This window comes from Salmo trutta, chromosome 4 (genome assembly GCF_901001165.1).
Source record: "Salmo trutta chromosome 4, fSalTru1.1, whole genome shotgun sequence".
NCBI lineage: Eukaryota > Metazoa > Chordata > Actinopteri > Salmoniformes > Salmonidae > Salmo > Salmo trutta.
The window spans coordinates 68,863,645-68,886,757 of NC_042960.1; the positions used below are offsets into that span (position 1 = coordinate 68,863,645).

Consider the following 23,113-nt stretch of genomic DNA (forward strand, 5'->3'; position numbering starts at 1 on the left):
TTATCGACATATCTGTAGACAATGACATCATGAACATGATATTGTAGTCTGACATCAAATTTGTAGTTGTCGTTATGAAAAAGTATAAACACAAAAATGACATACTGCATTATATTACCAGCATGGTGGTCCAAAATAGCATAACTTGTGTATATGTCCACACTATGAGGTTGGAATAATACTGAGAAAATGTGAAAATGTTGATTCCCTCTTAAGGATCGGACCCTTTTATTAAATGTTCTCCTAAAATGACCCACATTTATCTGCCTGTAGCTCAGGACCTGAAGTAGAGATATGCATTTTCTTGATACCATTTGAAAGGACGCTTTGAAGTTTGTGGAAATGTGAAATGAATGTTGGAGAACATAACACATTAGATCTGGTAAAAGATCATACAAACAAAATTTTTCTTTCATCATCTTTGAAAAACAAGAGGAAAGCCATAATGTAATATTCCAGGTTAGGCGCAATTTAGATTTTGGCCACGAGATGGCAGCAGTGTATGTGCAAGGTTTTAGACTGATTCAATGAACATTTCTGTTCAAAATGTTCTATCAAGACTGCCCAATTGTGCCTAATTTGATTATTAATACGTTTTCAAGTTTAACTGTGCACTCTCCTCAAACAATAGCATGGTATTCTTTCACTATAATAGCTACTGTAAATCAGACAGTGCAGTTAGGTTAAAAAGAATTTAAGCTTTCTGCCCATATCATATATGTCTATGTCCTGGGAATATGTTCTTGTTACTTACAACCTCATGCTAATCACATTAGCCTACGTTAGCTCAACCGTCTCGTGGGGGGGATACTGATCCCGTAGAGATAATGCTCTTTTAGTGTAACACCAGATCGCAAATGAGTGCATTTCACAAATTTAATCTGATCACAATGACAGCTTCTCAAGTGTTTTTAATACTTCATTTGTGGAGGTGAAGATTCTTTCAAAACCCATTTTGAGCATTTATTATGAAAGTTAACTGAAGAGGTAAAGTTTATGTTAACCTATATTCTAATAGTCTGTTTATCAAAACATCATGAACATCCTCTGTTGTCTGTCTAGAAACGGTGCTGTTACAGATACTGCTTGTGTTTGTCATCATGTGACTGCATGGGAAGATTAGAACATGTCACCACCCTTTTCTTTATGTTTAATGTGAAAACAAGGTTAATGTGATTCTAATTCTGAAGATGAATAAGAACATTTAGGCATTAGAGTAAATACATAGAAGCAAGGTGTTAGGTTGTGAACAGAGTATGAACTCAAACGGATGCAGAGAAAAGCTCAAACCAAGTTTATTCAGCCCACTGAATGCTGCATCTGCATAGCATAGCTTGTACATAACCAATCAATCATTTATTACAGTATGTCAAGTTAAGGATGTGACTTCTCAGAAATGTTCATCTGTTTCCCATAACTGCCTGTTGGGCTGTTGTTGAGCGGCTGGTATCACCCTCCCCATTATCCCCCACGTTGTTCCACCTCCGCTTCTGGGAGGAACCAGGCGGGGCCACAGAGCAGGTAAGTACAGATTCTTCTCCAGTGACGCCAATGCCAACGTGATACTACCTCTGTTACTCTGAACACATATCCTAGATCTAGATGAACTTGATTTACAAGTAACAGAATGTTCTGTAGGTGTTATGATTGAGGTGATTTGTGTTCCAACTTCCACTGCCAACAAGGAACACAACTGCTTTACACATTGCATTGGAGTCAACCATACTGTTCTTCAGTCAAATCCAGCTGATCCCAGTTTTACCTGTTGTAAATATTTTTTTATCATTACAAACTGTGTCTAAAGTTTCCTGACATATATTTGAGGCTTTAACAGTTGGTATTAAATCAGTTTTTCTGATATTTTTTTGTTTTGTTTGGTCATCATGTTTTGATCTCCAGACTCCCCCATCTCATCCCACCAACTCTGTCAGTCCACCAGGCCCCACAATGCAGCCTCCACACCACTGCAGTAACAGCCACATCTTCCCATCACAAAGCTTCAGTACTATCTCAATGTGTTGTAAGTCCTGTACAGCACTTGGTACTCATCACTGTTGAGACAATGTTACAGCTGATAACATGTAATGACATTTTCAACCTAACCAACCCCCTCTGATTCTTCTCATTCAGGAAGTACCATCCAGGATCCTGTGGCAACGTCAATGTGAAACAGCATTGACCCGTGATCACCACCAACCAGGGCTCCACAGCTGTATCCTTCGATGCCCAGGCTTCGCTCAAGATCAACTAAAGGAAATTTGGAAGGATCCCATTGAGCAAAATTGACATTTTTTGCTGTTGTATATATGTATTTTCAACGTCTTTTGATCATAGGGATGGCCTCCCGAGATAGCACACCAGGCAGCAAACGTGATTGGCTGGTCAGCAGGAAGTATTATCTGGCTAAACAGAAGGGATGATGGATCTGACAGAGAATGTTTTTTATGGAATGATGTCAGGTTAATACTGTAAATAAAAAAGGTGAAATGTACAGAATGACTTGATTGATCAATTAATAACACACCAAACTGTTGTTTTAATACATGAAGAATTTGATTAGTCAAGGTACATTACACAAAAACATTTAAGGAATGACTAGACTAGTCAAAGTATATAGAATAATTTGAGCAGTAAATGCATGATACTGACTTGGACCTTCAACATGAGACAGTCATTAGTTGTTTATCAGTCCTTCCTCTAGTGACACATTGGCCCCTTGTCAGTGGCACTAGGTTAAATTTCACTGCTATGCGGACGACACACAGCTGTACATTTCAATGAAACATGGTGAAGCCCCAAAATTGCCCTCGCTAGAAGCCTGTGTTTCAGACATAAGGAAGTGGATGGCTGCAAATTTTCTACTTTTAAACTCGGACAAAACAGAGATGCTTGTCCTAGGTCCCAAGAAACAAAGAGATCTTCTGTTGAATCTGACAATTAATCTGGATGGTTGTACAGTCGTCTCAAATAAAACTGTGAAGGACCTCGGCGTTACTCTGGACCCTGATCTCTCTTTTGAAGAACATATCAAGACTGCTTCAAGGACAGCTTTTTTCCTTCTACGTAACATTGCAAAAATCAGAAACTTTCTGTCCAAAAATGACGCAGAAAAATTAATCCATGCTTTTGTTACTTCTAGGCTGGACTACTGCAATGCTCTACTTTCCGGCTACCTGGATAAAGCACTAAACAAACTTCAGTTAGTGCTAAATATGGCTGCTAGAATCCTGACTAGAACCAAAAAATGTGATCATATTACTCCAGTGCTAGCCTCCCTACACTGGCTTCCTGTTAAGGCAAGGGCTGATTTCAAGGTTTTACTGCTAACCTACAAAGCATTACATGGGCTTGCTCCTACCTATCTTTCCGATTTGGTCCTGCCGTACATACCTACACGTACGCTACGGTCACAAGACGCAGGCCTCCTAATTGTCCCTAGAATTTCTAAGCAAACGGCTGGAGGTAGGGCTTTCTCCTATAGAGCTCCATTTTTATGGAATGGTCTGCCTACCCATGTGAGAGACGCAGACTCAGTCTCAACCTTTAAGTCTTTACTGAAGACGTATCTCTTCAGTAGGTCCTATGATTAAGTATAGTCTGGCCCAGGAGTGTGAAGGTGAACGGAAAGGCTGGAGCAACGAACCGCCCTTGCTGTCTCTGCCTTGTCGGTTCCCCTCTTCCCACTGGGATTCTCTGCCTCTAACCCTTTTACAGGGGCTGAGTCACTGACTTACTGGTGTTCTTCCATGCCGTCCATGGGAGGGGTGCGTCACTTGAGTAGGTTGAGCCACTGACGTGGTCTTCCTGTCTGGGTTGGTGCCCCCCCCTTGGGTTGTGCCGTGGCGGAGATCTTTGTGGGCTATACTCGCCTTGTCTTCGGACGGTAAGTTGGTGGTTGTAGATATCCCTCTAGTGGTGTGGGGGCTGTGCTTTGGCAAAGTGGGTGGGGTTATATCCTGCCTGTTTGGCCCTGTCCGGGGGTATCATCGGATGGGGCCACAGTGTCTTCTGATCCCTCCTGTCTCAGCCTCCAGTATTTATGCTGCAGTAGTTTATGTGTCGAGGGGCTAGGGTCAGTCTGTTACATCTGGAGTATTCTCTTGTCTTATCCGGTGTCCTGTGTGAATGTAAATATGCTCTCTCTAATTCTCTCCTTCTCTCTTTCTTTCTTTCTCTCGGAGGACCTGAGCCCTAGGACCATGCCTCAGGACTACCTGGCATGATGACTCCTTGCTGTCCCCAGTCCACCTGGCCATGCTGCTGCTCCAGTTTCAACTGTTCTGCCTGCGGCTACGGAACCCTGACCTGTTCACCGGACGTGCTTGTTGCACCCTCGACAATTACTATGATTATTATTATTTGACCATGCTGGTCATTTACGAACATTTTAACATCTTGACCATGTTCTGTTATAATATCCACCCGGCACAGCCAGAAGAGGACTGGCCACCCCTCATAGCCTGGTTCCTCTCTAGGTTTCTTCCTAGGTTTTTGGCCTTTCTCAGGAGTTTTTCCTAGGGAGTTTTTCCCAGCCACCGTGCTTCTTTCACATGCATTGCTTGCTGTTTGGGGTTTTAGGCTGGGTTTCTGTACAGCACTTTGAGATTTCAGCTGATGTACGAAGGGCTATATAAATAAATTTGATTTGATTTGATTTGATTTGATTTGATTTGACTAGGAGTGAAGGGCCCGACAGTCATACTGCAAATTATAATGTAATAACCCAAATTTACTGTAATAACTCATTATAATGTAATAACTTAAGGTATAATGTAATTTCCCCCCATTTTAATTAAGTATTCATTATTTTCTAATTTGTTAAGCATTTGCCCGAATTTCAAGTGCAGAATGTTTTAAGGCCAAGGTAAATGTGATTTTCCTGTGTTTTTATATATATTTTCACATTATGATGTTGAAATAATACTGTGAAATTGCGAAAAGGATAATGCCCTTTTAGTGTAACAGCTGTTTGAAAAGACCACTTGACATTTCAGCCTGTTTTGGTGGAATGGGTTTTTGGCCTGCAAAATGTGTTAATATACCAGTAAGAAAGAGAGTCCCAGCTGAACACCAGATTCCGAATGAGTGCATTTCACAAATTTAATCTGTTCACTTTGATATGTTATCAAGTCTGTTTGTCACGCCCTGACCTTAGATTGCCGTTTATTTTCTCTTTTTTGGGTAAGGTCATGGTGTGTATATATATATATACACCAGTTATGCTAATTTGGATCACCAGGCTGCTGATTTAATGCTGTCTGTCATTTTTGTATTTATACTTTTTCATAACGACAACTACAAGTTTGATGTCAGACTACAATATAATGTTCATGATGTCAATGCGACAACTGTCTACAGACATGTCAATAGATGTAGTATAAACCAGTCTTTAGTCTTGAAATCTTTGGTTGTTTAGTACACTACTGTAGTCACTCTGTTTATCACATGGCCTCACATGTGAATCCTTAAAGAGATGGGTGGGGTCGATACTGAATGAGGGTAGACAAAGAAGAGCTCTCCAGTAGGTGTACCAAAACATTCAAGGCCCATTACCTCAAAAGTGGGGTTACAAGTTTATCAACTTTCAAAGCAGAATCACTTTCCCATTCTTCTTGAAATGTAGTGTATGATATACTATTTTCTATCTCTGAGTCTCTACTTTTATCCAATGTAAAAAACTCAATTTCTAATATTGATACATAAGACCGAATAGAGCCGGAAGGTCACAGTTGTCATCTCATTGTTACTTAGGGAGCTCGTTCTATTATACAGACAGTGGGTGAGTTCTCTCCCAGGTAGATGCAAAAATCTGGTAACTTCCCCAACATTCTTTGAAAACCCGGATGGAAGATTCACGGAATCAGGAGGGAATAAGATCATTTTTTGGTGCCAACCTGTCACTCAATCATTGGAACTTTTTTGATATATTTATACCAGGGTCATAAAACAAAAAATGAAGTTTAAAATGAGTGGGCTAATCCCCCTTTAGCCCCCTCATGGCGACAGGCCCATTTCAGATCTAGTGTGATTGAGGCAAAAATAACAGCTTTAGACAACTTTGTTGGATAGCTCTGGCTCTGACAGTAAACCAACTGCGGAAAGCCAGCCAAGTTCATTTACTTCTGTTGAAAACAAAGGCTACAAAACATTTCCATACACACAACAGCTGTTAGACAGCAATATGATGTTGCTATTGTTACAGCGCTATTTACATCATTTAGCAGACAGTCTTATCCAGAGCTCGGGTTAAGTGTCTTGTTCAAGGGCACATTGACAGACTTTTCACATAATTTGTTCGGGGATTAGATCCAGAGACCTTTCATTTACTGACCCAACGCTCTAGGCTAAATGCTACACTATCTGACAGATAGCTAGAGGCTAAGGCTGGATGCTAGAGCTGAACTGGCTATGTTAGCTACTAGCTAGCTAGTTCATTCACCTCAGTCGAGACGGGTTGAAACATTACAACACTAACATTACATGTCAGTTTGAGATGGTGGACGTTTTCAATGCCTCCAACCTATTGTGTTTTTTTGTTCGCTTATTTGCGATTTTTGCAACAGTCGAGACGGGATGAAACATTAGCTAACGTTAAATGTCAGTTTCACTACTAGCTCAACAGTGGGAATAAACACTAGTGTCGTTTTTTTTTCTGTTGAGTCAATCAGTTACCTTGCCAGCTACATCAGTCAACTAAAGAGTAGCTGGTTTCTGCTCTGCTTGCTTTTACAACTCAGAGAAAAGTACGACTTTTGCTTGTGAGACTTTTGAATGTGGATCAAAAGGGTAATAAAAGTATTATCGAAGTTATTTTTATTTTTGTACAGTGTCCTTCGCGACCATCTGCCGAATACCTGTCCTCACTGTCATTAACAGGACTGTGGGAAAACAGTGCCTGACAGGCGGGGGCAGAGGACACTGTCTACTGGTCGCTCCCGCTTCCCGATGGAACAGCAGGTGGGAGGATGGACAGCTGCCTCTGATTGGAAACAATACTCGGCCAAACACAAAGAAATAGAAAACATAGAATGGCATCGAATGCCCACCCCACATCACACCCTGACCTAACCCAAAAAAGAGAAAATAAACGGCAATCTAAGGTCAGGGCGTGACAAACAGACTTGATAACATATCAAAGTGAAGAGATTAAATTTATGAAATGCACTCATTCAGGATCTTGTGTTCACCTGGGACTCTCTTTCTCACTTGTCTATTAACGGTGATGTCACCAGGCAGGCCAAAATTCCATCCCACCAAAACAGGCTGAAATGTCAAGTGGTGTTTTCAAACAGCTGATACACTGAAAGGGCATTATCCTTTTTGCAATTTCACAGTATTATTACAACATCATAATGTGAAAATATACTCTGCTCAAAAAAATAAAGGGAACACTTAAACAGCACAATGTAACTCCAAGTCAATCACACTTCTGTGAAATCAAACTGTCCACTTAGGAAGCAACACTGATTGACAATAAATTTCACATGCTGTTGTGCAAATGGAATAGACAACAGGTGGAAATTATAGGCAATTAGCAAGACACCCCCAATAAAGGAGTGGTTCTTCAGGTGGTGACCACAGACCACTTCTCAGTTCCTATGCTTCCTGGCTGATGTTTTGGTCACTTTTGAATGCTGGCGGTGCTTTCACTCTAGTGGTAGCATGAGACGGAGTCTACAACCCACACAAGTGGCTCAGGTAGTGCAGCTCATCCAGGATGGCACATCAATGCGAGCTGTGGCAAGAAGGTTTGCTGTGTCTGTCAGCATAGTGTCCAGACATGGAGGCGCTACCAGGATACAGGCCAGTACATCAGAAGATGTGGAGGAGGCCGTAGGAGGGCAACAACCCAGCAGCAGGACCGCTACCTCCGCCTTTGTGCAAGGAGGAACAGGAGGAGCACTGCCAGAGCCCTGCAAAATGACCTCCAGCAGGCCACAAATGTGCATGTGTCTGCTCAAACGGTCAGAAACAGACTCCATGAGGGTGGTATGATGGCCCGACGTGCTTACAGCCCAACACCGTGCAGGACGTTTGGCATTTGCCAGAGAACACCAAGAATGGCAAATTCGCCACTGGCGCCCTGTGCTCTTCACAGATGAAAGCAGGTTCACACTGAGCACATGTGACAGACGTGACAGAGTCTGGAGACGCCGTGGAGAACGTTCTGCTGCCTGCAACATCCTCCAGCATGACCGGTTTGGCGGTGGGTCAGTCATGGTGTGGGGTGGCATTTCTTTGGGGTGCCGCACAGCCCTCCATGTGCTCGCCAGAGGTAGCCTGACTGCCATTAGGTACCGAGATGAGATCCTCAGACCCCTTGTGAGACCATATACTGGTGCGGTTGGCCCTGGGTTCCTCCTAATGCAAGACAATGCTAGACCTCATGTGGCTGGAGTGTGTCAGCAGTTCCTGCAAGAGGAAGGCATTGATGCTATGGACTGGCCCGCCCATTCCCCAGACCTGAATCCAATTGAGCACATCTGGGACATCATGTCTCGCTCCATCCATCAATGCCACGTTGCACCACAGACTGTTCAGGAGTTGGCGGATGCTTTAGTCCAGGTCTGGGAGGAGATCCCTCAGGAGACCATCCGCCACCTCATCAGGAGCATGCCCAGGCATTGTAGGGAGGTCATACAGGCACGTGGAGGCCACACACACTACTGAGCTTCATTTTGACTTGTTTTAAGGACATTACATCACAGTTGGATCAGCCTGTAGTGTGGTTTTCCACTTTAATTTAGATTTTGACTCCAAATCCAGACCTCCATCGGTTGATAAATTGGATTTCCATTGATTATTTTTGTGTGAATTTGTTGTCATCACATTCAACTATGTAAAGAAAAAAGCATTTAATAAGATTATTTCATTTATTCAGATCTAGGATGTGTTATTTTAGTGTTCCCTTTATTTTTTTGAGCAGTGTATTTTCCATAACCAAAAATATTGTATTTTCATCTGTTCGAAGCTGGTGTACAAAACCGACAGTAAGATGCAGAAACGAAACTTAAGAACGGGAAACATAGAAATAGTGCATATAGAACACATCTACAGTTGATTAGACTTGCTTTAAATTAGAAATGAAAAAGCTATAACTTAATGTTTCTATGTGAATTTGTTCTGGTCGCCCAAAAAGTTACATATTGCAGGGGTAAGGCAAAAACATATTGTATGTTTCTAGGCTAAAAGATATGAGGTGCTCCATGTTCCTGCTGGTAGCAGGCCTTAATCTGGATGCTGGGAAATGTTCTGCCTTGGAGAATGGTTGCAGCTATCTCCACCAGACCCCTTGGAAATCAGATGACAGACCTGCATGGATTAGCAAGAGAAAACATGGTACCTGTATTTAGACAATTGTAGTCAAGACAGCTACAGTTTACACCGGAGTATACAGGTTCCAGTACTCTACTAACACTTCACACAACTAATTGTTGTCTAATCTAAAGACCATGATAATTTGAAAAATATTTTGGTGCTAGGCAGTAATATAAACATGCACACAGTCCAGTAAGTTTCCCAAAATCCCCAGTTTTCAAAAATCCTGGTTGGAGGATTCCAGATTTCCTGCTTATTCCTGTCACGGCTGTCGAAGAGATTAGACCAAGGCGCAGCGGGTTGCGTGCTCATCATATTTTATTTATAAAGTGAACACGAAAAACAATAAACAAAGAACGACAGCTAACAGATTTGCAGGCTAAACAAACAGCAGTGCAAATACAACTACCCACAACGAGACAGGTGAAACCAAGCTCCCTAAGTATGACTCTCAATCAGAAATAACGATGTACAGCTGTTCCTGATTGAGAGCCACACCAGGCAAAAAAAGAAATACACAACCTAGAAAACCTAGAATACCAAAACAAGAACATACACCAAAAACCCCGGAACACATAAATACAACACCCCTCTACATACACATAACCCCCGAACCACATAAAACAAATACCCCTGCCACGTCCTGACCAAACTACAATAACAAATAACCCCTATTACTGGTCAGGACGTGACAATTCCTTCCTGATACCGTGAATCTCCCAACCGGGTTTTCAAAGAATGTTGGTTAAAGTTACCAGATTTTTTGCATCTACCTGGGACAGAACTCACCCACTGTCTGTATAATAGACCGAGCTCCCTAAGTAACAATGAGATGACAACTGGGACCAACCGGCTCTATTCGGTCATAATTATCAAAATTTTAAATTGTGTTTTTTACATTTAATAAAAGTAGAAAATAGTATATCATACACTACAGTTGAAGAACAATGTGAAAGTAATTCTGCTTTGAAAGTTGATAAACTTGTAACCGCACTTCTGAGGTAATGGGCCTTGAATGTTTTGGTACACCTACTGGAGAGCTCTTCTTTGTCTACACCCATTCAGTATCAACCCCACCTATCTCATTAAGGATTCACATGTGAGGCCATGTGCTAAACAGAGTGAGTACAGTAGTGTACTTAACAACCAAAGATGTCAAGACTAAAGACTGGTTTATACTACGTCTATTGACATGTCTGTAGACAGTTGTCGAAATTGACATTAAGAACATTATATTGTAGTCTGACATCAAACCTGTAGTTGTCGTTATGAAAAAGTATAAACACAAAAACGACAGACAGCATGACATCAGCAGCCTGGTGATCCAAATGAGCATAACTGGTATATATATATTTCCACGCTATGAGGTTGGGATAATACTGGAATAATAATACTGAGAAATTGTAGAAATGAAGATAATGCCCTTTGAGTGTGACACCAGATCCCAAATGAGTGCATTTCACAAATTTGTTCACATTGACATCTTATCTAGTGTTTTTAATACTTATAATTGTGGAGGTGGAGCACAAAATAGGGGTAAGATACTTTTAAAACTCATTTTGAGCAATTTTTATGAAAGTTAACTGAAGAGGTAAAGTTTGTGTTAAGAAACGCGGTTTGGCGGGCCATGTTTCAGAGGACCCATGACTCGCCCTTTGCCTCCCGAGCCTGATGGGGAGTTGGAGCGATGAGACAAGATCGTAATTGGGGAGAAAAAGGGGGTAAAAAAAATACCTCTGGAAATGTCTGCCTGTTTTAGGACAGAGTTTTGGGATGCAGTTTTGGGGTTACATTTTGGGGTGGAATTTTTGGGTGGAGTTTTGGGGTGGAGATTTGGGATGGAGTTTTGGGATGGAATTTTGTCCTGCAAAATGAGTTAATAGACCAATAAGAAAAAGGTTCCCAAGTGAACACCAGATCCCAAATGAGTGCATTTCACAAATTGTATCTGTTCACATTGACATTTTATCAAGTGTTTTTAATTGTGGTGGAGCATAAAATGAGGGTAAGATTATTTTCTAACAAATTTTGACAATTTTTTATGAAAGTTAACTGAAAAGGTAAAGTTTCTGTTATAATATATAATCTAATTCTAATAGTCTGTTTATCAAAACATCATGAACATCCTCTGTTGTCTGTCTAGAAACGGTGCTGTTAAAGATACTGCTTGTGTTTGTCATCATATGTGACTCACCACCTGGATTCCGTCTTACGTAGCAAAATTTGAAATGGTGTATTTTATATTGCATAAAAGCAGACTCAGAGCTACAAAATGATATATCATGCACTGCATTTGAGCAACAATGGGAAAGTAATTCTGCTTTGAAAGTAGATCAACTTGTAAACTCACTTTTGAGAAAATGGCCTTTGAATGTTTTGGTATCTAGTGAAGAGCTCTTCTTTGTCTACACCCATTCAGCATCATTCACACCCTCTTACGCTTTAGCCCTACCCATCTCGTTTCGTTCTCGGAGCGCACAATTGACGCTCTGGCCGATGATTTATTTACCTATGGATAACATCTGCTGGCAAAAATTTTGCTATGCTTTTTTGCAGACGTTTATTGGCCCCGACCATATTTAACGGTTGTAGTTGTCATGTCCTGACCCTTGTAAGGGGTAATTTTCTATAGTAGAGTGGTCAGGGCGTGACAGGGGGTGTTTTTGTGTTTCTCTATGTTTTCTATTTCTATGTTTTAGTTCTAGGTTTTCTATTTATATGTTGGGTTTTTGGGTTGATCTCCAATTAGACATGAGTGCTACGGGTCGGTAGTTGTTTAGACAGGTTACCTTAGTGTTCTTGGGCACAGGGACAATGGTGGTCTGCTTAAAACATGTTGGTATTACAGACTCGGACAGGGAGAGGTTGAAAACGCCATTGAAGACATTTGCCAGTTGGTCATGCTCACAGTACACGTCCTGGTAATCCGTCTGGCCCTGCGGCCTTGTGAATGTTGACCTGTTTAATAATATTCTTACTATCATCGGCTGCGGAGAGCGTGATCACACACTCTTCTGGAACAGCTGGTGCTCTCATGCATGTTTCATTGTTATTTGCATCAAAGCGAGCTTAGAATTAGTTTAGCTCGTCTGGTAGGCTTGTGTCACTGGGCAGCTCTCGGCTGTGATACCCCTTGTATTCTGTAATGGTTTGCAAGCCCTTCCACATTCGAAAAGCTTCAGAGTCGGTGTAGTAAGATTCGATCCTAGTCCTGTATTGATGCTTTGCCTGTTTGATGGTTTGTTGGAGGGCATAGCAGGGATTTCTTATAAGATTCCGGGTTAGAGTCCCACTCCTTGAAAGCGGCAGCTCTAGCCTTTAGCTCAGTGCGGATGCTGCCTGTAATCCATGGATTCTGGTTGGGGTATGTACGTACGGTCACTGTTGGGAAAGACATCATCGATGCACTTATTGATGAAGCCAATGACTGATGTGGTGTTCTCCTCAATGCCATCGGAGGAATCCCGGAACATATTCCAGTCAGTGCTAGCAAAACTGTCCTGTAGCTTAGAATCTGCTTCATTTGAACACATTTTTATTGATCTTGTCACTGGTGTTTCCTGCTTTAATTTTTGCTTGTAAGCAGGAATCAGGAGGATAGAATAATGGTCAGATTTGCCAAAAGGAGGGCGAGGGAGAGCTTTGTGTGTGGAGTATAGGTGTTCTAGAGTTCTTTTCCTCTGGTTGCACATTTAACATGCTGATAGAAATTTGGTAAAACGGATTTTTGTTTCCATGCATTAAATTCCCCGGCTACTAGGAGCGCCGCCTCTGGGTGAGCGTTTTTTTGTTTGCTTATGGAGGAATACAGCTCATTCAATGCTGTTTTAGTGCCAGCCTCTGACTGTGGTGGTATGTAAACAACTTCAAAGAATACAGATGAAAACTCTCTAGGTAGATAGTTTGGTCTACAGCTTATTATGAGAAACTCTACCTCAGGCAAGCAATAGCTCGAGACTTCCTTAGATATCGTGCACCAGTTGTTGTTTACAAAAATACATAGACCGCCTCCCTTTGTCTTACCAGACACCGCTATTGTATCCTGCCGGTACAGCGTGTAACCAGCCAGCTGTATGTTGATGTTGTCGTCGTTCAGCCACGATTCCGTGAAGCATAAGATATTGCAGTTGTGAAAGGAAAAAGAGGATTCTGCTAGTCCGTGGTTAGAAATCGCAGTCCTGATGTCTAGATGTTATTTTTGGTCATGAGAGACGGTAGCGGCAACATCATGTACAAAATAAGTAAAATAATTAGTTACAAACAGCGCAAGTAAGCGAACAAAAAAATACAATTAGCCCGCTCATTTCAAATTCAGTTTTATGTCCCTGTATAAAAATAGCAGAAACGTTTCAATGATTGAGTGACAGGTTGGCGCCCAAAAATATGTATCTCTTCTGCACTGTGTCACTGTGTATAGACAGCCTGGTCTCATAGACTAGATGCACTGTGTCACTGTGTGTAGACAGCCTGGTCTCATAGACTAGATGCACTGTGTCACTGTGTGTAGACAGCCTGGTCTCATAGACTAGATGTACTGTGTCACGGTGTGTAGACAGCCTGGTCTCATAGACTAGATGCACTGTGTCACTGTGTGTAGACAGCCTGGTCTCATAGACTAGATGCACTGTGTCACTGTGTGTAGACAGCCTGGTCTCATAGACTAGATGTACTGTGTTACGGTGTGTAGACAGCCTGGTCTCATACACTAGATGCACTGTGTCACTGTGTGTAGACAGCCTGGTCTCATAGACTAGATGCACTGTGTCACTGTGTGTAGACAGCCTGGTCTCATAGACTAGATGCACTGTGTCACTGTGTGTAGACAGCCTGGTCTCATAGACTAGATGCACTGTGTCACTGTGTGTAGACAGCCTGGTCTCATAGTAAATGTAAATCCAGGACACTCAGATTAGTATGATATGTTATGTTTGTATGGTTACATAAGACAGAAGGTTACTTAAAGGTGCAATATGCAGAAATTGCTCTGCCATTTACTGGTTGCTAAAATTCTAATGGTAGGCCTAATTTCAGTTTGTGGCAAAACAAGCAGTAATTGTGTAGAGAATCATTATACCATATGAACCGCTGTGAAATATATTTTCCATAACCAAAAATATTGTATTTTCATCTGTTTGAAGCTGGTGTACAAAACCGAAAGTAAAAGATGCAGAAACGAAACTTAAGAACGGGAAGCATAGAAATAGTGCATATAAAACACATACACAGCTGATTAGACTTGCTTTAAATTAGAAATGAAAGATCTATAACTCAATGTTTCTATGTGGATTTGTTCTGGTCGCCCAAAAAGTTACATATTGCAGTGGTAAGGCAAAAACATATTGTATGTTTCTAGGCTAAAAGATATGAGGTGCTCCGTGTTCCTGCTGGTAGCAGGCCTTAACCTGGATGTGGGGAAATGTCCTGCGTTGGAGAATGGTTGTAGCTATCTCCACCAGACTCCTTGGAAATCAGATGACAAACCTGCATGGATTAGCAAGAGAAAACATGGTACCTGTATTTAGACAATTGTAGTCAAGACAGCTTCAGTTTACACCGGAGTATACAGGTTCCAGTACTCTACTAACACTTCACACAACTAATTGTATTCTAAATTAAAGACCACGATCAGTTGAAATAGATTTTGGTGCTAGGCAGTAATATAAACATGCACACAGTCCAGTAAGTTTCCCAAAATCCCCAGTGTTCAAAAATCCTGGTTGGAGGATTCCAGATTTCCTGCTTATTCCTTCCTGTTACCGTGAATCTCCCAACTGGGTTTTCAAAGAATGTTGAGGAAAGTTACCAGATTTTTGCATCTACCTGGGACAGAACTCACCCACTGTCTGTATAATAGAACAAGCTCCCTAAGTAACAATGAGACGACAACTGGGACCGACCGGCTCTATTCGACGTAGAAAAATTAGAAATTGTGTTTTTTTACATTGAATAAAAGTGGAGACTCAGAGCTAGAAAGTGGTATATCATACACTACAGTTGAGAAACAATGGGAAGATAATTCTGCTTTGAAAGTTGATAAACTTGTAACACCACTTTTGAGAAAATGGCCCTTGGAATGTTTTGGTACTCCTGCTGGAGAGTTCTTCTTTGTCTTCGCCCATTCAACATTGTTCACACACTCTTAAGCCTTAGACCCACCCATCTCTTTAAGGATTCACATGTGAGGCCATGTGCTAAACAGAGTGAGTACAGTAGTGTAGTAAACAGAGTGAGTATGGTAGTGTAGTAAACAGAGTGAGTACGGTAGTGTAGTAAACAGAGTGAGTACGGTAGTGTAGTAAACAGAGTGAGTACGGTAGTGTAGTAAACAGTGTGAGTACGGTAGTGTAGTAAACAGAGTGAGTACGGTAGTGTAGTAAACAGAGTGAGTACGGTGGTGTAGCAGAGTGAGTACGGTAGTGTAGTAAACAGAGTGAGTACGGTAGTGTAGTAAACAGAGTGAGTAAACAATCAAAGATTACACGACTACGTTTATCGACATGTCTGTAGACAGTGACATCATGAACATTCTATTGTAGTCTGACATCATGAACATTCTATTGTTGTCTGACATCATGAACATTCTATTGTAGTCTGACATCATGGACATTCTATTGTAGTCTGACATCATGAACATTCTATTGTAGTCTGACATCATGGACATTCTATTGTAGTCTGACATCATGAACATTCTATTGTAGTCTGACATCATGGACATTCTATTGTAGTCTGACATCATGAACATTCTGTTGTGGTCTGACATCATGAACATTCTATTGTAGTCTGACATCATGAACATTCTATTGTAGTCTGACATCATGAACATTCTATTGTGGTCTGACATCATGAACATTCTATTGTAGTCTGACATCATGAACATTCTATTGTGGTCTGACATCATGAACATTCTATTGTAGTCTGACATCATGAACATTCTATTGTTGTCTGACATCATGAACATTCTATTGTAGTCTGACATTATGAACATTCTATTGTGATCTGACATCATGAACATTCTATTGTAGTCTGACATCAAATTTGTAGTTGTCGTTATGAAAAAGTATAAAAACATAAACAACATACTGCATGACATCAGCAGCCTGGTGGTCCAAATTAGCATAACTGGAGTATATTTATATTTCCACACTATGAGGTTGGAATAATACTGAGAAAATGTGAAAATGTTGATTCCCTCTGAAGGATCGGACCCTTTTATTCAATGTTCTCCTAAAATGACCCACATTTATCTGCCTGTAGCTCAGGACCTGAAGTAGAGATATGCATTTTCTTGATACCATTTGAAAGGACACTTTGAAGTTTGTGGAAATGTGAAATGAATGTAGGAGAATATAACACATTAGATCTGGTAAGATGGCAGCAGTGTATGTGCAAAGTTTTAGACTGATTCAATGAACCATTCTGTTCAAAATGTTGTATCAGGACTACCCAAATGTGCCTAATTGGTTTATTAATACATTTTCAAGTTCATAATTGTGCACTCTCCTCAAACAATAGCATGGTATTATTTCACTGTAACAGCTACTGTAAATCAGACAGTGCAGTTAGGTTAACAAGAATTTAAGCTTTCTGCCCATATCAGATATGTCTATGTCCTGGGAAATCTTCTTGTTACTTACAACTTCATGCTAATCACATTAGCCTACGTTAGCTCAATCATCTCGTGGGGGATACCGATCCCGTAGAGGATAATGCCCTTTTAGTGTAACACCAGATCGCAAATGAGTGCATTTCACAAATCTAATCTGTTCACAATGACAGCTTCTCAAGTGTTTTTAATACTTCATTTGTGGAGGTGAAGATTCTTTCAAAACTCATTTTGAGCATTTATTATGAAAGTTAACTGAAGAGGTAAAGTTTATGTTAACCTATATTCTAATTCTAATAGTCTGTTTATCAAAACATCATGAACATCCTCTGTTGTCTGTCTAGAAACGGTGCTGTTACAGATACTGCTTGTGTTTGTCATCATGTGACTGCATGGGAAGATTGAAAAATCATGTCACTCACTTCCTCTTCGTGTTTAATGTAAAAACAAGGTTAAACAAATTCTGTTCTGGTTTTTTTATTAATTTTTTTCAGGAAAATGAAGATGAAAACCAGCATTTTGACATTAATGTAAATGTTGAGGAAAATGGCAATGAAAAAGGTTTCAAAATAATATTTTTTAGGTACGCTATACAATTGATTTTTGCAATTAATATACTTAACTTTAACCAGAATTTCTCAAAAGACAAGTGTATAGACATATTACACTTTATAGGTCCTTTTAATGAACATACTGTATTTAAAAAATGTATTTTCCTGAAACCAAATAACATCTGAAGAAAGTAACTATGTGATTTACATCACTAGTTTCTATGATTATGTCAACGTAATTGTGTATTTCTGGAAAAATAAGGAAAAAATAAAATATATAACGGACCCGATTTATATAATATCAGGGTGTTATATTTCTGTAATGGATAGGAATGATTTCTATATTAAAACTGAGCTCAGAATTAATGATAAAGATATTGAGCATGCAATTCAGGAAGGCAAACTTAACGTATCTGATATTGTAACTAAAGGAAAACCGTTAAATCATGTCCAATATAGTACATTAGATGATAAGGTATCAAAGAACCTAGATTTCCGTCTTGCTCTTAGTGATATAATCTTTGGTAATCAAGAAAAACTTCTTTGTATAAATAATCATTTTGACATCACTGCTTTAAATGCAGTGTCAATAGCAGAGGTAATCAGAAATCCAGGGATGATATTTATTAACCTAATTGCATTGACAATGGATTCCTTAAAAACTTGGAATGACTTCCGCCAGATTATGCCACCTTTAGTTTGGGGAGGCTGGAGAAAACAACAGGAGTACTGTCCCAAATTTATGGAACGGCTTAACCTGTTTATTTTAAAAGCATATTCTGCTACATTTTCTGAAATAACTTCTCATTCATTTTCTTTCATTTGTTTAATTAACAATGAAAAATGCATCAATCAGATAATGCAGTACGGTAGACAAAATAAACAAATTACTATGAATATTGCTAAACCACCCTTTCAAGAAAGTTACTATGTGATTTACATCATTAGTTTCTATGATTATTTCAATGTAATTGAATATTTCTGGAAAAATAAGGAAAGAATACAAAATATAACGGACCCGATTTATATAATATCAGGGTGTTATATTTATTTAATGGATAGGAATGATTTCTATATTAAACTTGAGCTCAGAATTAATGAACACACTATCCCGTATGCTATTCAGGAAGGATTTCTATATTAAACCTGAGCTCAGAATTAATGATAAAGATATTGAGCATGCAATTCAGGAAGGCAAACTTAACGTATCTGATATTGTAACTAAAGGAAAACAGTTAAATCATGTCCAATATAGTACATTAGATAATAAGGTATCGAAGAACCTAGATTTCTCTCTTGCTCTTAATGATATAATCTTTGGTAATCAAGAAAAACTTCTTTGTATAAATAATAGTTTTGACATCACTGCTTTAGTTGCGGTATTATTTTCAGAGGTAATCAGAAATCCAGTGATGATATTTATTAACCTAATTGCAATGACAATGGATTCCTTACATTCTTGGAATGACTTCCACCAGCACCTGCCACCTACAGTTGGGGGAACCTGGAAAAATAAACAGGAGTTCTGTCCCAAATTTATGGAACGACTTTTCCTATTTTTTTCAAAAACATTTTCTGAAACATTTTCTGAAATTATTTTCTTTGATTAATTGAAGTTATTTGAAAAATGTGTCCTTCATGGGGCAGGTGGTGGAGGGTCCAAATAAAACAAAATAAAACATCCCAAAATATCAACAAATTCATCTTCATTATCCCCCATGTTGTTCCACCTCCGCTTCCAGAAGGAGCCAGGCGGGGCTACAGAGCAGGTAAGTACAGATTCTTGTCCAGTGACGACAATGCCAACGTGATACTACCTCTGTTACACTGAACACATATCCTAGATCTAGAGGAACTTGATTTACAAGTAGCAGAATGTTCTGTAGGTGTTATGATGTGTGTTCCAGCTTCCACTGCCAACAAGGAACACAACTGCTTAACAAATTGCATTGGTATCAACCATACTGTTCTTCAGTCTAATCCAGCTGAACCCAGTTTTACCTGTTGTAAATCTTTTTTTATCATTACAAACTGTGTCTAAAGTTTCCTGACATATATTTGAGACTTTAACAGTTGGTATTAAATCAGTTTTTCTGATGTTGTCTTGTTTTGTTTGTTCATCATGTTTTGACCTCCAGACTCCCCCGTCTCATCCCACCAACTCTGTCAGTCCACCAGGCCCCACAATGCAGCCTCCACACCACTGCAGTAACAGCCACCTCTTCCCATCACAAAGCTTCAGTACTATCTCAATGTGTTGTAAGTCCTGTACAGCACTTGGTATTCATCACTGTTGAGACAATGTTACAGCTGATATCATGTAATGACATTTCCAACCTAACCAACCCCCTCTGATTCTTCTCATTCAGGAATTACCATCCAGGATCCTGTGGCAACGTCCATGTGAAACAGCATTGACCCGTGATCACCACCAACCAGGGCTCCACAGTGGTACCCTTCGATGCCCAGGCTTCGCTCAAGATCAACTAAAGGAGATTTGGAAGGATCCCAGTGAGCAACATTGACATTTTTTGTTGTTGTATATATGTATTTTCAATGTCTTTTGATCATAGGGATGGCGTCCCGAGAGAGTACACCAGGCAGCAAACAGCACTTTGATGTGATTGGCTGGTCAGCAGGAAGTATTATTTTGCTAAATAGAAGGGATGATGGATCTGACAGAGAACGTTTTCTTATGGAATGATGTCAGGTTAATACTGTAAATAAAAAAGGTGAAATGTACAGAATGACTTGATTGATCAATTAATAACACACCAAACTGTTGTTTTAATACATGGAAGAATTTGATTAGTCAAGGTACAATACACAAAAACATTTATGGACTGACTAGACTGGTCAAAGTATATGGAATAACTTGAGCAGTAAATGCATGATACTGACTTGGACTTTCAACATGAGACAGTCATTCGTTTTTTATCAGTCCTTCCTCTGGTGACACATTGGCCCCTTGTCAGTGGCACATGGAGTGAAGGGCCCGACAGTCATACTGCAAATTATAATGTAATAACCGAACATTTCTGTAATAACTCATTATAATGTAATAACTTAAGGTATAATGTTATTTCCCCCCATTTTAATTAAGTATTAATTATTTTCTAATTTATTAAGAATTTTCCCCAATTTCAAGTGCAGAATGTTTTAAGGCCCAAGTAAATGTGATATTCCTGTGTTTTTATATATGTTTTCACATTATGATGTAATAATACTGTGAAATTGCGAAAAGGATAAGGCCCTTTCAGTGTAACAGCTGTTTGAAAAGACCACTTGACATTTCAGCCTGTTTTGGTGGGATGGAGTTAATTATGTAATAACCAAAAATTACTGTAAAAACTCATTTTAATGTAATAACTGATAATGTAGTTTCCCCCGATTTTAATTAAGTATTCATTATTTTCTAATTTATTAACCTCCCTGGGCAAGGTGGCACGTTTGCTAGTCAACAGCCAGTGGAATCGTGTGGCGCGAAATACAAATACCTCATAAATGCTATAACTTCAATTTCTCAAACATATGACTATTTTACACCATTTTAAAGACAAGACTCTCGTTAATCTAACCACACTGTCCGATTTCAAAAAGGCTTTACAGCAAAAGCAAAACATTAGATTATGTCAGGAGAGAACCCTGCAAAAAATAATCACACAGACATTTTCAAAGCATGCATATATGTCACAAAAACCAAAACCACAGCTAAATGCAGCACTAACCTTTGATGATCTTCATCAGATGACACTCCTAGGACTTATGTTATACAATACATGCATGTTTTGTTCAATCAAGTTCATATTTATATCAAAAAACAGCTTTTTACATTAGCATGTGAGGTTCAGAACTAGCATACACACCGCAAACTTCAGGTGAATTTACTTAATTACTCACAATTAACGTTCACAAAATACATAACAATTATTTTAAGAATTATAGATACAGAACTCCTTTATGCAATCGCGGTGTCAGATTTTAAAATAGCTTTTCAGCGAAAGCACATTTTGCAATATTCTGAGTAGATAGCCCGGCCATCACGGCTAGCTAATTTGACACCCACCAAGTTTGGCCCTCACCAAACTCAGATTTACTATTAGAAAATTGGATTACTTTGCTGTTCTTCGTCAGAATGCACTCCCAGGACTTCTACTTCAACAACAAATGTTCTTTTGGTTAAAAATAATCCATAGTTATATTGAAATAGCTCTGTTTTGTTAATGCATTGAGGTCAGTATCCGAAGGGTGACGCGCGGGCGCATTTCGTGACAAAAAAATTCAAAATATTCCATTACCGTACTTCGAAGCATGTCAAACGCTGTTTAAAATCAATTTTTATGCTATTTTTCTCGTAAAATAGCGATAATATTCCAACCGGGCGACGTTGTATTCATTCAAAGAGAGAAGGAAAAAAATTGAGTCCTCTCGTGCATGCGCGCTCCAGTGTCAGTGTTCCCTGCCTGACCACTCACAAACACTCCTGCTGTTTTTCGCCCAGAGACTGCAGAGCTCTCATTCCACTTTCTGGCGCCTTCTTAGAGCCAATGGAAGCCTTAGAAAATGTCACGTTACAGCAGAGATGCTGTATTTTTGATAGAGATGCCCTAGAAGGACAACAAATTGTCAGACAGGGCACTTCCTGCATGGAATCTTCTCAGGTTTTGGCCTGCCATATGAGTTCTGTTATACTCACAGACACCATTGAAACAGTTTTAGAAACTTTAGAGTGTTTTCTATCCAAATCTACTAATTACATGCATATTCTGGTTTCTGGGTAAGAGTAGTAACCAGTTTAAATCGGGTACGTTTTTTATCCGGCAATGAAAATACTGCCCCCTAGCCCCAACAGGTTTTAAGCATTTTCCCCAATTTCAGGTGCAGAATGTTTTAAGGCCCAAGTAAATGTGATATTCCTGTGTTTTTATATATATTTTCACATTATGATGTTGGAATAATACTGTGAAATTGCAAAAAGCATAATGCCCTTTTAGTGTAACAGCTGTTTGAAAAGACCACTTGACATTTCAGCCTGTTTTGGTGGGATGGAGTTTTGGCCTGCAGAATGTGTTAATATACCAGTAAGAAAGAGAGTCCCAGCTGAACAACAGATTCCAAATGACTGCATTTCACAAATTTAATCTGTTCACTTTGATATGTTATCAAGTCTGTTAAATACTTCAAATTGTGAAGGTGGAGCACAAAATGGGGGTAAGATTCTTTTAAAACTCACTGTGAGCATTTTTGATGAAAGTTAACTAAAGAGGTGAAGTTTATGTTACCTATATTCTATTTACAAAAGTCTGTTTATCAAACGATCATGAACATCATCTGTTGTCTGCCTTGAAACGATGCTGTTAAAGATACTTTTTGTGTTTATCATATAAATGCACGAGAAGATTAAAAACATGTCACCGAGGCAGGGTGACAACGGTAGATAGCTAGCCGTAAACTGGTAGACAGTGTCCTTTGTCCCCGCCTGTTAGGTACGGTTTTCTCTGGTACACAGCAGTAGGGAGGCAGGGGTGACAACATGTGCTTGCTAACTAGCAAGCTAGCACAAAGTTTAGCTAACTAGCAAGCTAGCTGGTTAGCTAGAACATGATGTTGCCCCAGCCTCCCACCTGCTGTTCCATCGGGA

The 23,113-nt window shown here is 39.7% G+C and overlaps 2 long non-coding RNA genes across 3 annotated transcripts; both read left to right on the forward strand.

Moving 5' to 3' along the window:
• The first annotated feature begins 1,451 nt into the window (after window positions 1-1,451).
• Window positions 1,452-2,241, forward strand: LOC115191478 (uncharacterized). Of its 2 annotated transcripts, none has more exons than XR_003877684.1 (3): window positions 1,452-1,521; window positions 1,900-2,020; window positions 2,131-2,241. It is a non-coding gene; the product is annotated as an uncharacterized LOC115191478 (long non-coding RNA). The 2 variants fall into 2 exon arrangements; XR_003877683.1 differs by lacking the exon at window positions 1,452-1,521 and adding an exon at window positions 1,693-1,767.
• A 16,471-nt stretch (window positions 2,242-18,712) lies between these two features.
• Window positions 18,713-19,958, forward strand: LOC115191483 (uncharacterized). Its single transcript, XR_003877689.1, has 3 exons — window positions 18,713-19,241; window positions 19,611-19,731; window positions 19,842-19,958. It is a non-coding gene; the product is annotated as an uncharacterized LOC115191483 (long non-coding RNA).
• Window positions 19,959-23,113: the final 3,155 nt, after the last annotated feature.